Source organism: Sphaerodactylus townsendi, linkage group LG08, assembly GCF_021028975.2.
Source record: "Sphaerodactylus townsendi isolate TG3544 linkage group LG08, MPM_Stown_v2.3, whole genome shotgun sequence".
Lineage (NCBI taxonomy): Eukaryota > Metazoa > Chordata > Lepidosauria > Squamata > Sphaerodactylidae > Sphaerodactylus > Sphaerodactylus townsendi.
Genome location: NC_059432.1, coordinates 74710408 through 74735684, shown reverse-complemented (window position 1 = coordinate 74735684; position 25277 = coordinate 74710408). Strand labels below are relative to the sequence as shown.

General features: G+C 41.7%; 1 protein-coding gene across 2 annotated transcripts in view; it reads left to right on the top strand.

The window, feature by feature from the left end:
* Positions 1-1136: 1136 nt before the first annotated feature.
* Positions 1137-25277, top strand: part of CAB39 (calcium binding protein 39) — a 62175-nt gene continuing 38034 nt past the window's right edge. Inside the window, exon 1 of one of the 2 annotated variants that reach the window (XM_048505900.1) lies at positions 1137-1364. The gene's annotated coding sequence lies outside the window, so the exon portion shown is untranslated. Of the gene's footprint in view, positions 1365-1684; positions 2323-25277 lie in introns of those variants that run through there. The other variant, XM_048505901.1, reaches the window with a different exon arrangement.

Genomic DNA, 25277 nt, shown 5'->3' with positions numbered 1-25277 from the left:
GTCATGGGGCACCATATCATTCCAGTCTGGCCTATGTACAGAGGCTTCCAATCTGTTTTCAGGCACAATTCAAAGTGCTGATGTTGATATTTAAAGCCCTCTTTGGTTTGGGACCAAAATTCATTTATAAAGTGATCTAGAGATCTAGCTGCTCCCCAATATCCTTAACCTGAGACCGATTTGATAGCAAGTCTCTGTTGAAATTAATAGGTATATCACTGATGGATACCTATTAACACTTAACAAAGGGAACTTTCTCGAAAGCTTATCCCCCCACAAACTTGTTGGTAGTTAAGGTGCTGCTACATATTGGACTCATATTGAGCTCCTGAACATTTGAAGGTGCCTTTCACTGTATCAGATTCTCAAGATCAATATTTTCTATTCTGATTGGCAATGGCTCTCCATGGTCTCAGGCTGAGGTCTTTCACCTTATCTATTACCTGATCCATTTAAGGTACGAGGACTGAACCTGGAACCTCTTGCAGGCAAGGCAGAGATGATTTGTCACTAAACTACAAGGTCACCCTTCAACAAGATTAGATTTCTGTTCTACAATACTACCCTTACTTTCATGGGAGCAAGACCGATGGAGGACCGCCTACCTGTCTTCTGCCTAGGTCGGATGAGATTTCCTTGAACCCACAGATATCTACCTCTCAGCTCACTATAATCCCTACAGGCTGCAAAACCTATGTTTCGTTTTTCTCCTGCCCTTCTTCCACATGTATGTTGTTCTAGTCTGAGCCTTTTTGTGTTACAAGATGTTGAGAACTGGACTGGTTAGGCTGCTGACGCTTTATGGAAGGAAGGAAGGAAGGAAGGAATTTAGGACGCGGTGCACCTTTCTTTTCGCAGGCGCGAGAGCAGGCTCAGAAGAGGTGGACGGGCCGATCCTAAACCTCTTCATTCCATTTTGCTCGCTGAACTGCAAAGGAAATGCCCCGCAGCCTCGGTCTATGCTCAGCTTCACTCCTTTCTCCGTCTCAGCGAGGACCAAACGCGCCGAGCAGCGAAGGGTGGTGGCCGAGGCCGGCCTGGCTGCGAGCGAGTTGATCCCGCCACGCCGCAGGGGGCAGCAGAGAGCCGTCGGCGACCTCTGGCGCGACTTCCCTCCTCTTCCTGCTTGGCGGCTGTCGCCGCTCGTCGGTCTCTCGTATCCGCCGCCGGGCTGGGAAGGGAAGAGAAGCGAAGAGAAAGGAAGCGGAGGGGCCGCTGCGCAGCCAGGACCGCGGGGCGGGGGAGGGGCCACAGGCAGCGCCGAGCGGAGCCAGGGGAGAGCCACGCCGGGCGAGGCCCCGACGGAGAGCCAGACGACGCTGCCCGCTCGCCCAGCCTCGCCGTCTCCCCTCCGCGGAGTCCAGGTACCCACACCTGAAGCGGGCCAGCCTCGGGGGCTGGAGCCGGCCATCAGGCCTGGCGGGGGGAGGCCTCTGGCAAGGATGCAGGGGACGGGAGGGGAGGTCTGCCTGTCTCTGGGCAGCCGCGGCCGTCCCCCTGAAGGGTGGCTGGGGACGGGAAGGGCGCTTGACCCTCAGGGTGTGTCCTTAGGAGGCCTCCGAACGGAGTGCTCCCCCTCCGGCTCCCCGTGGGTGGGTCTGGGGACGAGGGAATGGGCTTGCCACGTTCCTTCTGCGCCTCTCCCGTATTCTCCAAGCCGAGGGCTGAAACGGGGACCTCTACTCCCGTGATGACAGTGGACCTGGACCCAGGACCTGGTGGTTGATTCTGGATTCACTAATGCGGAGCCCGAGGGGGTTGAGTTCGTGCGCGCGGCGTCCACTTGCTCCTTTTCATCTAGGTCGCTGGCCGGCCTCGGACATTGTCTTCCCGAATGGGCTCCAGCAAACTTTCTTGATTGAAAGACTGGAGAGATCACAAAGGTGCCCATCAGTGTTTAGGAAGGGAGGAAGCTTTAGAATCAGGAGATATTTCTTGTTTTTTAGTGGTGACCTTTTAAGCCGCGGAAGAATTGCAGGACGGTTTGCTGGGTGAATGGAACCACTGCTGATACTGCTGATGTAAAAGCATGTTTTCTTTGCTCCTGCAAAACTGCGCTGCACACAAGGAAGGCCCCGTTTGCATCGATCCAAACTGCGTGGTTGAATTTTGCACCTCATGCGATTTAATACATATCGAAGATGTGTAAATCTGTGCCTATTTTTTAAAATTAAGGGCTGAGTATTAAGATGATAGATAGGAAGTTGGGAATGATTTGCAGGATCCCTTGTGTAAAGTGCTGTGTTCTCATCTAGAACATACCTCCATAGAACTTGGTCGAATTGACGCTAGTCACTTTCTAAAAACAGTACGCTATTAGTGGTAAGTATACCTTGGGCTATTTTTGACTGAATGGAAATTGCACTGGTTACAATGAGAATGATAGAAAGTTCATTTAATACAGTGCTTCTGTTTCTTCTCATGTAAATTTTCTGCAGCTGTATTACTGAACACTGAGTACATGTGGTTTGCTTCTGGAATGACATGTAGCTGTTTCACACAAAATAACACACATTTCTAAGGAGATAATAGTTAAATTTGTTGTGAAGTGTTTTAGGTTGATACATTTATTGTAAGGTACTTAGATTAAACTGATTTAATTCTATATTAGTGTTCTGGAATTGGCTATGTTTGCTGAATTTAGCAAGGACATAAACTGGTCTAGACTGAGGTGCAAAACAACATCAATTCTTTTATGAGTTACCACTTAGATCACATGGGACTGTGATTGGTCCCCCTCCAAAGAAATCCTCCCCCAAAATATATGAAGCTGCCAGTCCTTCACCAAGAAGTATGGTCTGTTGAATTCAGTGGGACTTTCTACTGATACTTAGGATCAGTCTTTAACAGAGTCTCCAGTGCAGAATTATACCATTCTAAATCCATTTACTTTAGTGGGCTTAGACTAGTCTAATTCTGTCTAGGATGGTATTGTAATAGTATTGTATGCTTAAAAGTCCAGACAATGAGAAGAAAATGCTTGTGGCATTTAGATCCAGGAATTCACTTTATGTTAGCTGGTGGTGTTGGTGAAATGCTCCTCAGGCGCAGCACTACATCTTGTGGTGGGATAGACCAGAGTCTCCGGTGCTGGAGGAAGGTTTTCATGTAACTTTTACCTGAAGCATATAGCATAATTACTGTGGGTGTAAAAAACAGTTCCTACTTTGATCTGTCACATAAACAATCAGACTATGAAGTGTTTTACATCTGTGCATGATCCCATTTGATGATGGTATCATCCTGCTGAAAGCTCTGCAAGTGTGATGCAGCACACTTTAATTTTAATTATTCTTTAAAATGAAATGATGTAGACATTTTTAACAGAAGAAAATAAGTTGTCAGCGAATACAATAATTATTTGGAAAATGTTTGAAATTACTGTTTTAACATAACAGAAAGCAGTGGGTAAACATTTGTGTTCAAATAATTTTTAAAGAAACTACATGCCTAGTTGGTCAGGGATAATGTCATCATGGAGAAAACACACAACAGTGAGACTGCATAGAAATTGAGATAGTCCTGCACCCAGGATGCTTACATGTTAATATTTTCACTGAGATATCAGTAAGTTTCATAGTTATAGAACTGTTGTCTTGAATATTATGGCTTAACCATTCATACCTTTTATTTGCAATATTAATGATACTATTTCGTGAAATAGCTGACAAGATTACCTTGTGCTGCTATATAAAATACTGTATCTTCTCCTAAAGTTAAATGAAGTATAGATTCAGTTTGTTTGCCAGACATCAAATGGTAGTCTTACGGCACAAAGTGACTGAAGTACTTGTTAGTTGACAATATTTGCAGCATTTGTTCAGAAATAATAATAGAAATAGCTCTGTATTTGACCGTGGTGCAACTTATACTGTCTTGAAACCTAACAGACTTTAATCTGTTTCAGAATTTAAAGCCATGCATACTGGGAGCCATCAATATGGCTGCAGTTCTACCTGGAATTTTCTTTATCAACTTGCCACTTCACATACACGCAAATTTTCCATGCATGTACAGTTTTTTGTTTGTATATACCAAAGTTGTACATTCATGAAAAATCCACATGCTGCTCTATTCATACAAAATGGCAGCTGGGAACTTTGCAGGTAGCATACACTCATGTTGATGGGCTCCTGGTACTGATATTTGTAATATATGAAAAGGGGTTGTGTTATTGATAAGTGTGAGAGTGTGTTGAAACTTAATGGTTGAGTGTTGCTAGAAAACTTGTTTAATTTAAGACTATTAATTTTTCTCCTTTTTTGTCAATATGTTGGATATTATTCTGTTTTAAAAACATTGTTAATAATGCTGGTTGATAGATAGTAAAGCACCTTCTAGCACCTCGTAGAATGCTTCTATGCAGGTCCCCTGACTATTGATGATGAGAAGAATAAATGATGAAGAAAATGAATGACTAACTTTGGATCATGGTCATTCTTTTTGCTTTTCTGTAAACATTCATTGTGCAGCTTCAAAGTGAATGTTGAAAACAGACACCAGTGGAAGTCTGGTGCAGTTTAATTTGAGCCTCTTGGCAACTTCAGTGTGTGTGGCTTCTTTAGTGAATTGTATTACCATCATGGATGCTATGACTGCTTCAGTGGAGTTATGGAGTTATGGAGTTAAGAATGCCTCACCTCCCTGAAATGTCTAAATTCCTAATACAGCATGCTTGTTTTAGTAGGGAAGGGCTTCTTTTTCTCTTTTGAGATGGTTGACATTTTTATTGTAGTCTCATTGTTCTTGGGCTAATCAAACTGTTGTTTACCTTTTCAATGTACTGTGTAATGCTGATCCTTATGTCAGTTGCTGTCCCCGTAGCTCTTCAGACTGTTTGGATCATGATTAAGCTTTCAGGGGAAAAATGACACTCAATTATCATTGCTTAAACATAAGATTCAATTCTGTATATTTTAAAGCCTTATAAACTTGTTCAACACCTTGCTGGAAATCAGAGAACACATGACTAATCAAGTTCAAGTCACAATGAAACTAGGACTCATTGATTTCTCTGAGGCTTTGTGGGTGTGCGTGCTATGGTGAAGATCTTAGTAAGATTGTTAATTATGTTACGATTTTGTAGAATACAATGGTAAATGCCATTTTCCATCACAAAAAGATGCACAAGCGTGACTAAGATTATGAAACTGACTTTATCCAAACGAACAAACAAACTGTCCTTGAATACATATGAACGTATGGCATAAGCTTTCATGGACAGCTTTGTCAGTAAATAGTAGTCCCCTAAAGTTTATGCTGCAACAAATCTGTAAGTCACTGAGGTCTCAGTAGGCTGTTTTTTCTTTAACAGTTATCAAGGTTATCCCTCTGTATATTTTTAAGGAAAATAGCTGTTCTGAAGTGTTCATAACATGTGTACTATAATTTTTCTGCATTGTCTGTTTACCCATTTACAAGGTGTCATAAGGCGACTAGCAGTAAATGAGCCAGCAGTAATCTACCGCTCTTCAGTAATTCAAAAAGAGAATTATAGTCGTATTTAGTACTAGGTTATTTTGAAAGCAACATACTTTCTTTTTGCTTAAGGAAAATTGCAGAATAAATGAAAATTAGGAATTAGGAATGAATTTGCCTATCATGGTTATATTTCACTTTAGCTGGAATAGTATGTTGTTGCTTCTTCAAAATAGGCAACATTTGCTGCACTTATAAATAAGTGCTTCGAATAGAATGTGGCAATTGTTGCACTATTACAAGCCTACAACCTGAGTATGCAGACAGATGTACTGCAGACAGATGTACGAGTGGAAATCTTTAGCTTGCTTGTGTCCTACCCAAGCTTAAATTCTTATTTTAAAGCAGCCTTCATCAGGGGTTGTTTGTTTTTAGTTTTTAGGGGAAGAACTTAAGCATTACCATTTAAACTTTCAAACTTGTATTTGATTGCATGAAGCTGGCTGATGTAAGGTGTGCCATGCCATTATTTTTCTCTAGCTTATAACTGTAAAGCACAGATGTGCATGTAAAGTTTAAAATTACCTCTGAATTCCTTGGGGCATGTACTCCTTGAACAGAACTGTTTTGAAAAGTTCCTCTCTAATTTGATTTATAACGATGTGTTTTACTTTATATAATCTTGTTGTACTGGAATGTGGGTAAGTTCATACCATCTGTATGCAAGATATATAATTGTGTTCATGAAAGTAAATTTTCGTAGAGCAGAAAAGATGTTAGCGTATCAACCACAGTGGAATGTGGGAGGGAAAATATAATGAGGGGTGATGGACAATTTTTTTCCTAGAATTTTAATCCTCAACATGTTTGTTCAGAAGCAGACCACACTAGTCTCAGTGACCAAGTCTGCTTTTGACCAGAAGTGGTAGTCCAACATTGACTGGTTGTGCTTTGCTAGTCTCGTGGGTTTGTTTTTCTTGACATGTTGAAATAAGGGCGGGTCATTGCTAATGCACCAGCAAAACTCACGTTATACCAATCAGTCAACTACCTTCAGAATAAGAATGGCTTCAACAAGGTGAGATTCAAGGCAGCTCATATTTCAACCAGCTTCAGCCCATTCCTGTGATACACTTGTAACTTATTAAAATTAAATAGTAAAATGGTGTATTAAGATAGTTTTCCGTTTGGCTTTTGTTGGTGCCTCTTGCAGTTGCATGAGCATAAATTATGTTTGCGTTATCACAGCAATGTATATCTTCTACAGTAAAACCTTTATTAACTAACATTACTAAGAAACAGGGGTGGGGGTGGTTTTGTTGATTGACAAGCTTTTATTGCATCTGTGGCTGGGACTGCTGCCATCTCTTCCAAAACTAAGGAGTAGGCAGCATGTCCTGGTGGGCTTTTCGTCAATAGCATTGTCTGCGTAGCAGCAGCGTAAGAGGTTCCTATGGCTGGGTCTTCTTGAGAGTAGGCAGCTGGCAAGGCAGTTCACCATATTTGCTGGTTAACCAGATCCTGTATAACACAGCTTTTACTCTTTGCTATGCTAGACTCATTCAGATTTCATTAATCAGTAGTTCCTAAAGGGGCTTACAAATCGAGTCTCGTGTAGTGCTGTCTGTTACATTGGGATGCCATATTGTGCTGGTCTTCTTCACTATAATAGTTGAGAATAGGTCCTGTCCTCTCCACAGCAAATTCCCCTTGCCTGCAGCCAGTGCCAACTAAGGTTTGAAAGCAAGAGTTAGAGCTGGTGAGCAGACTTTGTTTAAGGGGGAATCCGATTATCATTAAATCATTCAATGTGAATAACTTAACCGTAGTCAAGGATAGGCAAATTCTTTCAAAAGTAGGGCCAGAGGAAATGCCTTGTTTTTACTCTTTTAACCAGGGGACCACAGAGGAGTGTATACAATACAATATTGAAGACTTCATGTTACAACGTTTAATTTTTTTAGCATTGTAAAATGTCTGGTTAATGAAATTATGTTCAAATGTATTTGTGTGGTGTGCAGTTAACTGTTTTGTAGTAAATAAAATGTAGAGATCCTATTTAGTTTGTACAATCAGTGTTTTTAAAAATTATAACTGCAGTATAAATGTAGAACTGGATCAAGGTTTGTATTTTTAAGTTGAGGTTTCCCACTTGGTGATTTAAATTTTGATTTATGTCGCTGGTCTAAATGTATCCCCTAATGTGGTATAAATGAACAGGTTCAGAATTGAGCCAAAAGGAAAACAGCCACAGAGTTCATACAGAAATAATTATAGAAGTTCCTTAGAAACATGTGTAATCTATTTTGGAGACACTAAGATGTAGCTTTCTTTTATGTCCAGTTTTACCCATCATACTTCAACTTTGAAAAGTGAAACAGCTGAATGTGCTTTCTGATATACTGCACGGCTCTAGCTATAAATATGTAATATTACAAGCAAGCTAAAATGAGGGAGTATCTTTGTGGCATTTCTCAATTTTAAGGCTTAGTTGCAAGCTGTAGTAGACACAATATATATTTTAGTATGTAAAGGAGGCACGTACTGTCCAAACAAGACTTTTTTTTTTACTGGTAATTAATCTTGAATACAAAAATACATCCTGTGTGAATGTACTCTGTTTGTAGTACTCAGAAATGGTTACATTTATATCTCTAGACACATTCTGGGGAAAGGATTTTTGGAAGGTTGTTTTAATGTCCTTACAGTGGAAAAAAATGTAAATTTAAAGAAGAGTTTAGCTTTATATCTGTAGTTGGTCACAGTATACATTGGAATGTCCCTATTTATATTGTATCTTTTATAAGAAAAGGTAACAAATGACTAATATTTCCCCTCACAGAGATAAATTTTGTTCCTTGGGTAATGAGAATTAAGCTATCATATTCTTAACAGGATAAAGGAAATCAGCAGATATTAGGTTCCATCAGAAGCCTTATATTTTCTTCTGCAGTTTGTCGGATATGCCACAGGATGCACTTTTCATTCATTTCACACATGCTCGTGCAACTTAAAGTTTTATTGTAAAGTGGTTGTCAACCTACTTGGCAAATGCTTCAAGTCAGATCATAAACATTGAACCATCTCTAGTGTGTTATGGTGTTTACACAGCCCTAAGTGCACACAGTGGTTCTTCTGAGCTGTAGAACAGGTAGCCGGGTAGAACTGGAGCGAAAAGGCTAGGATGGAGGCAAAGTGATTGTGGCAAAATCTAATTGGCCTCACAGCTGCTTTAACTGGAGTTTCACTACTGCTGCTGCTGCCCTTACCTCTTATTCCACTTGTTCTGTAGGTGGGTTAGCTGTATCTTATACAATGTGGTTTATGTTTGGATGATGATATTGTTGCTGTTTAGCTTATCATACCAGTAACAGTTAATAGAGGATTATTTTTAGCAACTGATGACAGATGTGTTCCAAGCAACTTCCAGTTTGTCAGTAGCGAGAGAGGATCTTTGCTGTAGCCAAGGGAGTGAAAAAGATAAACTGCTGAAGTTTTAGTAAGATGAGAGGGAAGGTGTTGAAACTGTACAAAGTAAATTCAGAATTCAGCACTTTCCCACCTCCCTTGTGTCTGTATGTTTAACACAATCCTTGATGTTATTTGCAGTGGTGTTCCTGTGCACGATATCTCTGATACAGTCCTTTGTTAGTATAGTGATCTAAGTGGGTTTACTCAAGTGGAAGAACTTATTTATTTGGAACAGGTCCTAAAGCTGGTCGCACAGAGTGTTGCTTCTTATGTGAACTGACTCTGAATTAACTAACTGATAATATGATTCTGAGAAGAGCCAGACTATTCAATTATGCGATGTGAAAAGGTCAGCTTTTCCCTAGGTATGTTCACCTGGTATTTGGTGACATAGCCTCACACAGTTTTTTCCTCCCAAATACTGAATGCAAGTGAATTTGTTACATGAGCAGTGCTTTATAAATAACTTGCTTGAAGATTGCCCATTGCCCATCTTCGGGTTTGTGTATAACAGTTCTTTCCTGGTCACTGCTCTTCACTTTTTCCTCCTATAGGGCTGTTTAAGGTGCCCATCTGCCGTTGACTGGCAGCAGCGGTTGGTAGTAGCTTTACCTGTGCAGCCATTATAACAAGGTTTAATTGACCACAGGAGTGCCTATGCAACGCTGCCTCCATCTATTGTTATTTGTTGGTCTGTCAGTAGGGAGATACCTTTTTGCCTACATGCAGTTGTTTGTCAACTAGGAAAGTGCAAGGCAATGCTATTACAGTGAATTGTTGCAAGGTAGTGAGCGCTTCTTTGCTTTGAAAGTAGCACTATTTTGGCATGTGGCTCCAGGTTGTCTAGAGAAGCTGAGAAATTCTGTCCTCGTGTCCTAAGCGAGAAAGAGCCTGTGTGTAATTCATCTCTTGAGTGCTTTGAAGCAACCTATCTAATTTTGGCTCATGTGTTTAAATATAACAAATATTGGAAACAATGTGGACTTTGTGGCATCTCTTCTGCACCCCGAAGGGATCTTTGTGCTCTCTAAACCCAGTGAGAGTTCTGCTTGCATATTCATGGCACAACAATTTTGAGTTTTGTTTTCTTTCTATGTGTGTATGTGTTGGGCGGGGAATAGTGGTTACATAATAACCACTTGGGAGAATTCAAATTGTTGTGAAACCACATTTCCTTTTCACAATTTTTTGGCATCAGGCACATCAGTAGGGAACTTGCCTTTCTCTCTCTCTCTTGTGAATAAGGCTTAGAAGAATGTCAAAGTTCTGTACCAAGTTGGGAAAAATATTTCTAGCTATTGTTAAGTTGGCCAACCTTTTTGGCCAACTGTGAGACAATAGAGCCAACTCTGAGACATTAGAGATTTTGTAGAATTTTCTAAAAGGTGTTTTAGGGATTAGGAAATGTACATATCTCATTGGGGTATCTCCTGTCTCCCCTATATTCATAGGCAGAAGTATTCCCTAAGTCTTCTGAAATTCACTTCTTCTGATCTTCTTGTTGGCCAGCTTTAGCGTAACTTTCAGGGTGTGGGACAGAGGCATATCGGGGGGAAATGACGCATGGGGGCTATACCTGCTGCAAGCCCGCCAAAGTGCCCCTTGAATTGAGGGGTGCCTGGTGGGCCCGTGGTAGGCTTCGGTGTATGTGGGGGGCAATTTTGCTTTGCGCTCCCTACGTGACCTGATGGATGGCTCCTGGGAACAGGGGATACCCCTTTCCCCCCCTGGCACTACACCCCTGGTACGGGATATTCAGTTGTCCCACCTCCAGATATATATCTGAAGCAGCTTAAGGAACTAAGGTGATCCCTCTTTTTCTGTCCTGTGTTTGATTTCAGAGATTTATCACACTGGATCTTTTCCAGGTTCAACCAAAACACATTAGAATTTGATTAAATTCCTTGGGGGAATAGGATAAGGTTGGGGAAAAATTTGTTGAGAAGGAAAGAAACAGATTTATATATAAATAATAAGCTGTTCTACTTAGTTCTTGAAAAGGGTACAGGATACTTAGTTCTTCTCACACACAAAGTTTAAATTCTCCTCCTGGCCAGAGATTGGTCCCTCTCTGACACCATCTCTCTCATTGAATCACCTCCCTCTGTTCTACACACTCAGTTCAGGAGACAAACTAGCCCATTTTTAGAACTTGGTCTAGGAACTCTTCTTTCCCTAGGGGTTTATTCTTTCCCTAGACGTTTATTGGCTAGAGTAGGGTCCTTTCCCCCAAATACTCTTTCCCTCCCAAAACCACAGGTCTATAAACAGACACAACACTTCTGAACCCTCCAGTTCCAAGAGTTCAAACCAATAATCCTGTCAACACCTCTGACTGAGCTAAACTCCACCCCTTACAGCATGTCACTTATACACAGAGAGAGAATCTGTGAGGAATTAACACTTTCACCGTTCGGTGTTTCTGCCTCTGCATGCTGCTAGATTGGAGGTAGCATTTTATGGAATGGAGGTTTTTATACACCATTTTCCTTAGGTCAGTCACAGTACATTTCCACGCTTTTCTGTTTTGGAACTTGAAATCCTTTACCTGTGGATGTTGTGACTTAATTATGATTGCTTTTTGAGAAGTGTATGTTCATGCATGTAATTCAAACAGATACACCCGTCATTTGGACTAATGCCCAAACAGTGTATTAGAAAAAGAGTTGTCTTGTCTTATCAGTTCTCTCCTGTCAAGAAATACACTGAATGTTGGAGGGGACGACCTGTTATTTTGCAACTTGCTCTTTGTCCCAGTGACTAGTAGTAGGAACTGTAAATATTAAGGGCTTGGGCAGGTTGTTTAAAAGCTGAGAAGATTCTGGTATAGAATCTTTTACTTATTGAAGTTTATAAGTGCCTGTTTAAAACAATTGCCTAGAAAAGTAATATAAGATTTATATTTCTATCGGCCTTTTTCTCCTATCAAGAGACTCAAAGGGGCTTACAAATTCCTTTTGTTTCCTCTCCCCACAACAGACCTATTGTGAGGCAGGTGGGCCTGAGAAAGTTCTGAAGAACTGTATCTGGCCCAGGATTACCCAGCAGAAATGTAGGAGTGGGAAAACAAATCTGGTTCACCAGATAAGAGTCCACCACTCACGTGGAGGAATGGGGAATCAAACCCAGTCCTTCTGATTAAAGTCCATCTACTCTTAATCGCTGCACCATACTGGTTCTCGATAGATTTACAATGTACCTATCTGATATCCTTCCCCCTTTTCCAGCAATAATAGGAATTTGGATGAGAACTTCAAGTTCTCTTCTCTAGCTAGTGCCAAATGTTTGATGAACTTTTCATTTGCCTTTAAACCCAAGGAGAAAGAGTGATGGGCAAAATTTCACAGGGAGAAATTCAGAGAACCATTGAGAAACTGTTCTATGGGCAAGCACCTCCGTGTTCTGTGGTGTTTCCCTAGAAGAATTCAGAAGGGCTCAAGGGTTCAGATATTGTGGAATAATTGATTTGTGCCAGTCCATATAATCCATGGAGCTGGGGTCCTCACAGAACTTGGAGGAGGATTCTAAAGAGCACCTGTTCTTATGGCCCCAGTCAGCCTGTAATTCCATTCAACTCCAAAGGCCTCAACAGAATCACCAAAAAGGCTCCCAAAATCCCCCAGAAGCCACCTGGAAATCAGCAAAATCCATTAATCTCCGAGGGTGAACCATCTGAATCAGTCTACCACCCCTGCAGGGAAGAGGCAGCAAGTTCAACTTTGTTTTCAGAAGATAGTGAACTGACAATTACAATAGCTGAATCTCCATCTCCCTTAGCAGTTCACTGGCTAGCCACTCAGTGGAGAAAAGAAGATCCAGTTATGTCCTTTTTTATGCATTGGGCCCATTATAATCTGAGACAGACCTATGGTTGTCATGGCCCCCATGAAGCCCATGGTTGTCATGGCTGCCATGATACTGACACAGCAAGGGGATGACCTCAGCATACACCTTGAAATTTCCAAGAACAATCATTCTTGGGGTGTCAGCACCAAGTCCAACAAGTTCAACTATACCTCCATCAGCTCTGCCAGAGAGTCCCACTGGTAAACTAGGCGGATCCCTACTCTGTGGTGCTCAACACAAAGTACATGCAATCACAGCCAACCTCTGTCTGCACGAGGCACCTAGAAATGGAGAAATATTTATGAAAAAGAAATGTTTAACCCACCCACCCCAAACCTTCCATTTGAACTGGTGTGAGATGTGTCAGAATGACCGAATCTGAGTAATCTAGCCAAATTTTAGTCAAGCAAGCCAGGTTGAGCTGTTCCCCACTCAACAGGTCAAATATTGTTGAGATATTAGTTTTCACAGACCTGGCATTGCACAACACCAAGGTCGAAGTGAAGCTATCTAATAGAGCATCCCTTACCCACATTTTGAGGGATGGGATGGGGATTAGACATGCAGTAAGTACTGTTACATCTCCCTGTACGTCTTCCAGTACCTCTTCCGCTGCCATACCTTCCCGTCCCTTGTGCAACCTCAGTCTAAGGTGGAAAAACAGACATGCTGGAAGGCAGCCAAGTGCAGGTTTCCTATCCCAGCTCTCCACAACCAGCAGCTGCAGTAGATGTAGTGCTTTAACTCAGATCTTTAAAATACGACTGTAAACAGAGAAGTTTAAAGTAAATTGAATTACAGCCCAATCCAGAGCCATGGGTGGAGAAGGATTCTGCGGTGCTGCTCTGCCGCCTCCAGAGGGCTTTTTGGCAGTGTGGAAAGGCAAAAAATAAAACAAAACATCCCCATCAGAAATCCCTCCATTGGGCTACATGGACTTAGCCACCCAAAAGGATGGTGTATGTCGGAGGCCCTGGCCATGTCATAAATAGAGGCAGTGCCGGAGTGGAACCCTAATGTTGCCTGCACCTCTGACTGTGCCTCCGGAATGCCCCTGCTACTCCAGCAGGGCCGGTGACCTGATGCTGCACTAAGCACCACATTTGGGCATCTTGGAGGGCCCTGCTAGCTGCCTGCCAGCATCTTTGTTCCTCTACTGGACTAAATCCCCCAGAGAGGGCAGATCTTCTGGCATGGCCCCGCACCACCTCCATGAATCACTTCAGACCCCCTCCCCCCCCCCTGGTCTGGATAAGGCTGTGAGTGACTTTGGTTGGGAGCTTTCTTTTTTATTTTCACTTGTGTGAGAAATTTGTCAGCTCATTGTAACATGTGGAAGTCGGGAGGAATTTGAATGGAGTTAATATTAACAGAATAGACAGATAATGTTTCAACCTTAACTTTAAAGTTCAGTCATGGTCATGTTTTGGGGTAAAAAGCACTAGTCCCAGCAGCTGAAAGAATCCACACATGTCACAATGAAAGTATCTTATTCCAAAATTCCTACAAAATTTCAATAGAGTTTCAGCTGCTGGGACTATTATTCACTAAAGCATCATTATTATTCATATGTATTGCACTGTTTCTGTTCCAGAATTCTCTATTATTTATGAGCTAAAATGAGCTAGAATAATGCTCCGATGTCAGATGGAAGAAAAACAAGTTAAGCAATAGAGAAGAACTGATGGCATATTTTACTCAAAAAATGTAATATACAGTAGAGATGATTTCTGGAAATTTGAATCCATTGAAGGAAACTGTTTTCACTTGTTTGTAGTCTCCTTTGAAGCACATTGATTGTTTTTGCACTGGCCCAGAGCTCCAATTTGGAAACTTCTAAAGCTACCTTAGAGGTTTGAAAATCCTTTCTCTCATTAGTGGCTGCCCCTTATTCAGCGCATCACACTGTTAAGTAATAAGTAGTTATTTTACCTCTTTTTATTTAAAAGAAATGTATTGATATTGCAATATACAGATAATAAGTTTAACATCTCTATATATAACTTATTACTTATATTTCTAATAATTTACTTCTGTATCAAATTATGATTGTGTTACTTTCACAGTACATTTTAATCTTATTTTCCTCTACTTCTGCTTAATAGAAGAGTTCTTCCTCTGAGCTGCAGGAACAAGAATTGTGTTTCCTGTGGAATCCACTCCCTCCTCTTCAGTTCTTTTTCCTTCCTCACAGGGAGAGCAGCTAGCCCAGCTATCACTCCTAATCTAAATTTGTATTATTTGGGTAGCCCACTCTAGAACCCTAGGCAGCCAGGGATGGCACCACTGCAGCATCACCCTTCTGCTTCTAGAGCGCTTTCTGGCAGCACAGGGAGGGAGAAAACAATAACAACAACAAAACTCCACCGCTAGAAAGTGGACCTGGCCCACCCACCTCCTTTGGACTCATTGGATTTGTGACATCTGCAGAAATGTTAACTAGAAATTAGGGATAAGACCAAGGCTATGCCTAGTAGAAATTTAAGGTGCTTGGATTTCATCACGGATCTCTATCCAATATTTTTTTTTTGCTTTATTGTATGAATGCCATGTATGATAGGAGGATGCATCCATTTTATTTAAACCAGACAACATTGAATTCTTCAGGAATCTGTGATTTCACACAGTGTCTGGCAGCCATAATAGTTTAGTTGCAGAAACCTAAGCATAATAAATGAAATATCCTTGTAAGTCCTACCTAATTGTGTTTTGAGAGATCAGTAATTTCTAATCCTGAACTTTACTTTTATATTTGTAGACTTAAGAAAACTGCTTGTATGAGTGAAAAATGTTTTCACATGTCAATTGTTTCTTGATTTGTGCATATTTCCAGAAGCAGAACTAATTTTTACCTACTTCTGGATGAATTTGAAGCAAGTGAAAGAACTGGAGCATTGTACATTCTGCCATATACAGAAAGTGTACAACTGAATATTGTAGATTATTATATTTGTTACTGGAATGCATGGAAGAATAGCGAAAATAATACTTTAAACCCTTATCTTTAAAATAAAATATCAATTCCAAACAGAAGTGTTTTCAACTGGTTGTTGTGTTTTCCGTTTTTTCAGAAACTTCACATTTTGCCCCTTGGAAAAAACATGGAGAAAAACACACAACTTGGGTGGATGAGAAAGGTGTAGTCCCCAATCCCACCTCCTTGTCAAAAACAAATAAAGTGGCTTCAGATCTGCATACACTCAATCTTGCCCATACTGTTGAATTTAATTATTTGATTTAAAACATTGGGCTGTGGAGCTTCCTGTAAGGTAGAATCAATGTTGTCATATAGCCAAGACTGGAAAGTAAAGTCATTAGTTGACTCAACTTAGTCATGCTATTAGTCATCAGTTTCTGCATTACTTGCATTCCTATATGACATGCTGCAGCCAACACCCATTTATGAGTACTTCAGTCCCTCGTGGACAGGTACAACCACATCTAATTAGGCTGGATGTTCAAGCTATTTCTGTTGGTGTGGAGTGTTCATTGGTGATCATACCCACTGCGCGGATGCATGCAGATACATCCCACACCCAAGCTGGACTTGAAGATAAATCCTGATCAAGTGTTGTATAGCTGCCAGTGTTGTTAGTCGGATTCTCACATCAAATGTAGCTTTTATTGTTTGATGCCTAATTGCCTTCTAACAGATATTCTCTAGAATCTCAAGAAGTAGCTGCACAAAACATAGTAACCATAAGGGGTTCTCCTACAGTTGCTATGACATTTTGTTGACTGTAGCTGTTGGTTGTCTGAAAGAGCTTAAATGCTTGCTTCTTGCTGTAGTTAAATGTTGCTAATGTTGTATCACACATAACGGTTGTATAAACAAAAAGGATGTAGAAACACATTGATTCTATTCTGTTTTGCAGTGTTCATGAGCTTGGCATGATGTTTGTTTCAAACTTCAACAGGAAAGCCTCTTGTTTTGGATCACATGTATTTCTAACAATGCAAGTAACTCTGTGTCCTTGCCAACAATGGCCACATGATGACCATGACCAGCAGTCTCTCCAGGGCACTGAATGCTAACATTGTGTTCGTATTACCATCTGCCTACTTAACATGAAGGCTGGATGAGTTGCTGATGTTGCTGTGAACTCTGTGGCCACTACCATTTACCACCACTCCGTCAACTAGCCATCCTAGTTTGGCAGGACTGTATCATTTCCACCAATTCACATTTCCTTGCATGACACTTGCTGGAAATGCATATTGCTGACTGGCTAGCATTATGGATGACAGCTTTTGTGATCTAACAGTACTGTTCAGTAGTTCCATATCATTTATTGATCAAGAGTTTGCTTTTTTGATTATGATAATACTGAATACTTCTCTTGTCTGATACGACTGGGAGCATCATGTTATCATCATGCAGTTTGTCTCAACCAAAATTACATTCAGAGTGGAATGTTGATCTCTGTGAGAAATTGGTTCATTTCAGCAGAAAACAGCAGAGTGTCAATGTCGTCAAAACCTGATTGTTGGGTCATAGCCCCTTATCTTCCAGCTGGCCAGCCAGGAGTAAAATTCAGCCCAAGACTGTTTTATCTGTGCAGCCCAATGATATTTTGCTTCTCTTACACTTCAAAAAGGTTAATGACCCAGATTTCATAGCCTGTACAACCTGACATTGATCTTTATTGAATCTCTCATCTGCATAGTTAGAACTTCATGTAATTTTCTCAAAATAGTAGCATCTGTGTGATTTGTCTTTCCTGCACAATAATTAATTCTTAGTCAGAGTTCCTTCATACTCAGACCTTTGCACTTTTACTTTCATATTTGCATATGCAGATGTATATGATATCCCAACAGCAGCTAAATCACTTTGGCATGTATCGCTTACTATGGCCGTTTCTGCACAGCCATGCTGCGGGGGGGTGTCGGCGTAAATGATGCTGACGCACCCCCTCGGGACCATTCACACGGACGGTCCCAGTAGGGGCGAGGAAGATGACGCAACCTGCGCAGAGGCTGCGCCGTCCCCCAAATGCCTTACCATCCCTCCGACCTTCCGGCGCGTCGCCCAGCCCAAGGGACACGCCCCCCGGCCCTGCGCGACAGCTCTGGAGTTGCAGGGGGGTGTCCCCTGGCCTGGGCAACGCGTGGAAGGTTGGAGGGACGGTAAGGCGTTCGGGAAAGTGGGGGAAATGGCGCCTTCCAGCTGCTGTCGTTCACACAGCAGCGGTTGGAAGCCGCTGTTTCTGAAAAACCTTGCTCAGGGAGCGAGGTTCAGAAACAGTGGCTTCGTGCTGCTCGGGGGTTGCAAGGCAGTGGCGGCGGCTGTGCGAACCCCTCCCCAGGGACGCTGTTTTTAGTGCCCCTGGGACACTGTATTCTGCCCGTGCGGAAACAGCCTATGTTCCACGTGAAATATGAGGCTGTTGATACCTTCTAGTGTATAGTCTATCATTTCAACACTTATTTGCTACATAGTTTCAAACCCTTTATTAAATTCAAATTCAGTTTTATAATATTTTAGAAATTGGTTGCCCAACCAACGTAGTGACCCACAATAGGATATAAGAGAAGAAACTTCTCACATTTGGCATATTTGGCATACATTACAAGAATATATAGTCCTCAGAGGCACAACAGTCATATTGAGACTTTTTAGTATAATGTTGGTCCTTTACTTGACCTGTGCAGTTTAAGTTTTATAACACTTACTAGTACCTTCTCATATTCTGTTCCACTGAATACAACCCACCCACCCACCCCCAATTTAAATCTAAAATATTCAGGATTCTGCTTTTAGATTAAATGCAATGTAAATTTATTTCTTCTAAATGTCATCCTCTTTTTGAAAAGCACAGTAACCTGAAACAGCATTACATTTTATCCTAGCAGTTAAAGTAACTTGGTCCTAATTAGATGCATTGTGTGGGAGTGTGACCTGTTTATTGGTAGGATTTATTTCTATTGCTTTTGTTTACTGTTCAGAAATGAGTGTTTTTAAAATTGGAAATGCTAAAAGATGCTAAACCAGATGGATTGCCAAGTTGGCTAGCTCATGTAATACATGTGTGCATATGCAGCCCATCAGCCTCCAGCCCATCAGCAACAATTCCCAAGATCAGGATTACTTTTACCCTTTTTTATTATTCAGTCTTCACAGATTTTCACTAAGGGCTGCTGGATTTTTTTTTCTTGAGAAGAAAAAAAAGTACCTGTCAGATGAACTTTTAATATAACAAAGTCAGTTTATCATGTACTGTCGTAAAACCCTGATCCTGCAAAGGCTTAATCACATGCTCAGCTGTAATCACACCAGCTTTTCTGACTTCAATTACTGGGTGAGTCATTTCTGGAAGAAAAAAAAAAGATTGAGTCCCCACTGTGGCTACTGGAATGGCTGGCAAACCAGAGCATATTGCAGTGATCCTTTTTTAAAAGCAAAAAAGGATGGCTTAAGTCCCCTTGGTAACATTGACTCAAAAATCACAGCCAGGATCCAAAGTGTACTGAAAGGAGTTCTGGACCTGATGTCACATGGCAAACTGCCTTTGAAACTGAGCTTGAAAAGCAGTTTGTAACATAGATTTTGGGGTCTGCTCCTGGAACTAAGAAGCCAGTCATTCCCCTAGGTATGAACAAGCCCTTGGGATTGAAGAAGGCAGCCTGTGATTTTAGAAAAAAAAAACTGGGCTTCTTTCAGAATGTTAGTCATGAATTCAATACTTGGGACAGTATAATATTGAGGAGCTTCATCTGTGATGTCCCTGATTCAGTTCAAGCAGTTCTGTTTGGATTTAGGCTAGTCATTATCTTAGCCCTGCAGATAAAACTAGGAAACTGGACCTACGGAAGGGGGTGGGGACGTAGACATTATTAATGTGAGAAGCTTCTTGATCTGTGGAAGCTCTTTGGGACATAACAGTGCAATCCAGTTTTGGGGGAGAGTGCTGTGGTGGCCGGAGGCGGTGTGGCAAAGCTGCCTTTAAAGGGGCTTCAGTTGGAGCAGAAGGAAGGGAAACTCTAAATCCCTCCCGCAGCCCAAATTGCCCAGTTGGCGATAATGTGCCAGTGTGTGGCATAAGTCCAAAGATTCCCAGAATGCCAGTGGAAGCCACTCCCAAGAACATCCGGATCCACACCACCCCCTACCATGTGCCAGTGTCCAAGCAGATGCTGACATTTGGCAGAGGGAGCAAACACATCAGTCCCTTCCTAAGGCCATTGCCTCCATCTGCATCGGGCTGTAAATGCAGCATTTGATGTCTAGCCTTCATTGGCATTCCCAGGCTTCTGGATCAGAACTACCACTGTTAGAAAATTTTTGCAGATAATGTGCTGCTGTTGCTTGTTCCTAATCTCTTGACATCTGAGTGTATTAGAATGTGCATTTTTTCTGTTAGGTGAAACCACTTTTGAGGTTGGTGTAGAGGAGTTCTGCCAGCTGTTAACGTGTAGATACTCTATTCTGGGCAAAGATAAGCCTCTTAATATTGGAAAACTATGTTCATTTAGTTGTTCTTTGGTAATACTTAACCGTTTTCCCAGTGATCTGTAAAGTGACAGTCACAAAGGAAGTTTTGAATGTTATGTACTCATAAGATGGCCATTTGTTTTGTAGAATTTGCAGCATTTATGAAGCGTTCATTATAGGTAGCCCTAAAAATCACGAGAAAATATTTGCTGTCTGTTCAGGGATGTTGAAAATGGGTCAGTAGATAAAAATACACCAATGTGTAAAATTCCAGGAGAACAAGAGAAACAGCTGTGCAAGCCCTGGCTAATCTGTTCCAAGCATTAAAGTTAGCTGTTGAACACTTTGAATTTTTAGTGTCTCAGCACTTGTTTACCTTTGCATTTTTGTCTGCTGACATGTGTTCTCTGGAAAGGGGACGAAGTCAATGGGAATAGTGAAAAACAGAGAGCCCTATTAGTTGTGTCATTTTATTGATGGCATAATTCCTTTTCTTCTAAGTTAACTTGAAAATTGTTTAGTTGTAGTTGTTTTTTAACTGGTTTGACTGTTTAAGGATAAAAATTAAGTTAATAAGAAAAGGGAATCTAAACAGATTCTTAGGTTAATTTGTGGTTGTGGATTTTGTGAATAGACATGGACTAGCATTTCCCTTTCTTCAAAATGCTTTATAACAACATAAGAACTAGCCTGCTGGATCAGACCACAGTCCATCTAGTCCAGCACTCTGCTACTTGCAGTGGCCCACCAGGTGCCTTTGGGAGCTCACGTGCAGGATGTGAAAGTGTTTAAAGTGTTAGTGATAATGATAAAATATGTATACATAATTGGTTGGCCATACAAGAACCAAAATATTGTCAACTGTTGGAAAAATCTGCATTATCCAGTCATATTGAGTTAGCAAAATGCAAGGCTCTGATTTTCATCATCTCTGGTAAGTTGAGCATTCACAACCACATATAGGGGAATGCCTCTTCTTTATGCCTTAAAAGATTGCCCTTGTGTCAGCGTGGTTTTTCTGGAAGAGAAATCTGGATTCATCTCCACTCATTCTCCCAGAGACTGCATTGTCTCATGCAAGTAGGGGGAAAAGCCTTGCAGCGTCTCCAACTTCCTTCTTCATGGGAAGGAAATCCCATCTAGTTACATCGGACTAGTATCTACTTGGGAATTTTCAGCTGGGCTTGGCACATCTTTCACCTGGCAGACTAGGAGCTGATGGAATACTTGAAAAAGTACTAACCAGAGGTGGTGAAAAGCAAAAGAATATTTGTTTTTCGACTGCTCTTGCTAGATATCTTCAGCTGGACATGGCACAAAGCGGCAGTAGGCAAGTAATCTATGTTTGACAGGATTCTGCATTCATGTTACATGAAACCATAGTTCCATGGTGGCGAACCTTTGGCACTCCAGATGTTATGGACTACAATTCCCATCAGCCCCTGCCAGGATGGCCAATTGGTTGTGCTGGCAAGGGCTGATGGGAATTGTAGTCCATAACATCTGGAGTGCCAAAGGTTCGCCACCACTGCCATAGTTAGTCCTAGCTGTGGCTAGATCTGTTTGAGATCCTGCATTGGCACGTCTTAAATCATAGTGGAGTGTCATGTGTTTGGATAATCAGCTAACTGTAATTATACTAAATCATGGTTTTGTATTATGTCTGAACTAAGCCTCTTTCTAACCCTAAAATTGATTACCTTACCTAAGAATTCCCTAACCTGGAAGTTTGTTGTGAACTTATTACAGAAGAGTCGGGGAGGGGCATATTTTAAATTGCTTTGAATTGTGCACTGTTAAGGCAGTGGCCTCAAGCATCTCTGCCATAGCAGTACGGAATTTGGCCCAGGTCTGTGATGAATTTGCCTAATGTACTTTACCCCAGATTTGCTCTTTATGTTAATATACCCTAAACTAACAGAGAGAGTGTTGATTGTTTGCATTCGACTTATTGTAAATTTTTAAAAGTGTACAAAGTACACTGATAACTTGGAATGTGTTACCTTCTTTAATCTCTCATCGTATTTGAGTTGGAAACTTGCCCTAGCCTTTGAAAAGCCATTTTAGCAGGTAGCAAGAGTGAAAAATTTCCATTTGATGAACATAAGCGTGTGCATCGGGCCCAAATATTGTTTGAGGAATTTCTTCTGCAGTGTTTTTGTGCCACCCCGATTTATAAAGCTAACTTTTTCAGACTGGTCAATCACTGCTTGGTCTTCTCCCTCATTAACTTTAACCCAAAACATAGTTCTGTGTAAACAGATGCTGGAATAAGAGAGGAATGTGTTTGAGAGCAGGCTAGTTTCCATCATAGGTCTATACAGGGAAATTTAATCCAAGGAATATCTATTTGGTGATCATATAATGTAACTTTTAATCCCCTTCCTTTAGTGGATTTGTGACCTCTGTTCATTCTAAATTAGTTCAAAAATATGTGATTCTCTAGTCTAGGGCAAGAGCCTTGGTTTTATGTGAACAAGCCCTGAGGCAGAAGTAAGATGTTTTGAAGAATAGTGTCTTAAGAAAGAAATACAGGAAGTAGTTGAACATTAATTTTCTAAAGCAGGGATTAAGAGGATAAATCCAGTTTTGTTGCAGGCTGTGTTGCATTCCCCTGCTGTACAGTTTAGGAATTCTGATCTTGATATGATTTCATAAAATTTGAAGCTTCATCATAGAGAATTTTAACATATCAGAAATGTCTGTATATTTCTGCAGTCGTTACTTGGCATGTGTTTGAAAAACACTACCTCATTCACATGTACTGGATCCTTCGTGGGCTCCTCATTCATAGCTGTTGCTACTTTAGGCCTGACTTCAAAGAATCCTCCTCAAAGGCCGAATCAGCCCTAGAAAGGCATGTTTCCCCCTCCCGCTGCCTTTTACCAACAGAAACTTAACCTGGAATGCTGTAGTTGGCTAGCAGTAAAGCTAAAGGTTTTTTTTAAAAAAAAAATAATTCCAATAAAAAAGAGGGTGTTTTTTTAAGATTTCAGAATTTCTGCAAATTTGGGCCATTTTTCAGGTTTTTCAGGTTTGTAGAAATATTGATCGTGTCTGTTCATCACTGTAATCACCAGATTTAAGTATCCTCGGATTTGGTGAACTTGGCCATTAGAATTTACAAGTGGGGACGTGCAAGGATTTTGCATAAGGGGCCATCCAATTTCCCCACCTTTGCTTATTCCCCTGTCCCACCTCTCCCTTTCTGTCTGTTTTCTCCCTTTCCCCACTCCTTCTCTTACTTTGTGATTCCCTCTGTTTTTTCCTATCTTTCTCCCTACTCCAGACTTACTGCCACTTCATTTCTTTCTTCTTCCTTACTCATCACTTTCTCCCTTTCATTCTCTTCTCCCAACACCTATTACTGTCTTGCTCCCCCCCCCCCCACAGTAATTTTGATATTGCCCACTGCAGGATCGTCCTTGGCTCATGAGGCCTGTCGGCAGCTGGGGTGTGTGTGTTCTTTCTGTAGCCTGCTCCCCCATCCCCCCAACAGCCCAGTTCCAGCTTTCTGGCCAGGCTGCCTAGAGACCATCCATCTGCTGAGCCTCCCTTGCTGGGGCCTGTACCAACCTGTTGCAACCCAGTGGCGAGAGAAGGCTGCCTAGTATTGGTGACAGCCACAGGGGATGTCTGACTATGATATTGCTATCTGGCTCCGTTGTATCTTCCAGAGTTAGCAAGAATGGGAGAAGGGCAGTCCCTCCCCCCCCCCCCAAAAATAGCTCTTTGCCACTAGTTTCCTCTTAGGAAGAAGGCTGCACAGCCACAGAGGGCTACCCATAGCTCCATTTTCTCCAGGGGAACTGATCTCTTGTCATCTGGATAGCTGTCCTATTTCTTGTTGATCTACAGCCCCACCTGGAGGCTGGCAAGCCTAGTTGCCCGAGAGGCTGCTTGAAGAGTTGAGTCTAAACCCAACTCTACCCATGCTCTACTCTAGGAATTGCTACGAATTTCTCAACATGGACTTTCCTAACTCTGTCTCCTTCCCACCCAACAGCCAGCCTACTTTTATCTGTCTCTCTGTCTTAAGCTCCACTCCCACTCCCACCCCCCGCCCAGCAGCCTCTACTTAGGAAAACTGTGGTCCAGTTGTGTGGTGCCAGAACTACTTGCATGCTGGGAACTCTCAAGGACTGGTGGGATGGGCCTTCACTTTCCCCTGGATTCCCACCATGATTTCCTTTCCCCTTCCACTGACAGCCCCCATATCCTCTTCCCTTCCTTGTCCCATTCTCTCCTTCTCGGCCTTTCTCCAACTTATCTTTTATTTGCCTCCAATCTTCAGCTATATTTATTTTTATTTACTTCATTTATAACCCATCTTTCTTACATTATTTTCCTCTCCTGCTTTTTATCTACCCATCAACCATGTGAAGTAGGTGAGGCTGAAACTGTATGATTGGGCCAAACTCACCCAGTGAGCTTCCAAAGCAAGAGGGAGTTTTGAATCTGAAGCTCTAACCATTACACCACACTGGCTTTCTTATGATGGTTGTGTAGCAAGCAGCCAGTGCTAGATGAATTGAGCAAGTCAGGCAGTATCAAGTCACCCAAAGGTTGTTTCCAGAACTGTAGTTGCCAGCCTCCAAGTGGGACCTGAAGATCCCTTAAAAGTACAAGTTAACACCAGGCAACAGAGATCTGTTCCTCAAGAGAAAATGGCTGCTTTGGAGGCCCTGCTGTGACCTCTCGACTCCCCAAACCCCTTTTCAGAGTTCCCCACAAAACCTCCAGGAACTTCCCATCCTGAAACTAGCAATGTCTAATTGACCTTGGATCCTAAGCCTTACTTCTGCTTGTGCTGTGCCCTTTTATGTCGCAGGGATGTTCCTCCAGGGCTAGGAGTTTCCACTCAAATGAGACCAGTGTCTTTCAAAGAGCCAAAAAGATGATGCCACTGGAAGATAGCATTATACAGTTTAAGGCCACCTGTACAATGAATGAAGAGGGGGGCAGGTGGAAACAAGGTTTTGGAATCCCAAGTTTCAGGGACTGTTACAAAATCTGTCTTGTAAGCATATTAATTCAGGATGCACACATAAAAAAACGGTTTACTGTAAGTTATGGCTAAAATCCAGAGAATCATAAAATGTAGCTC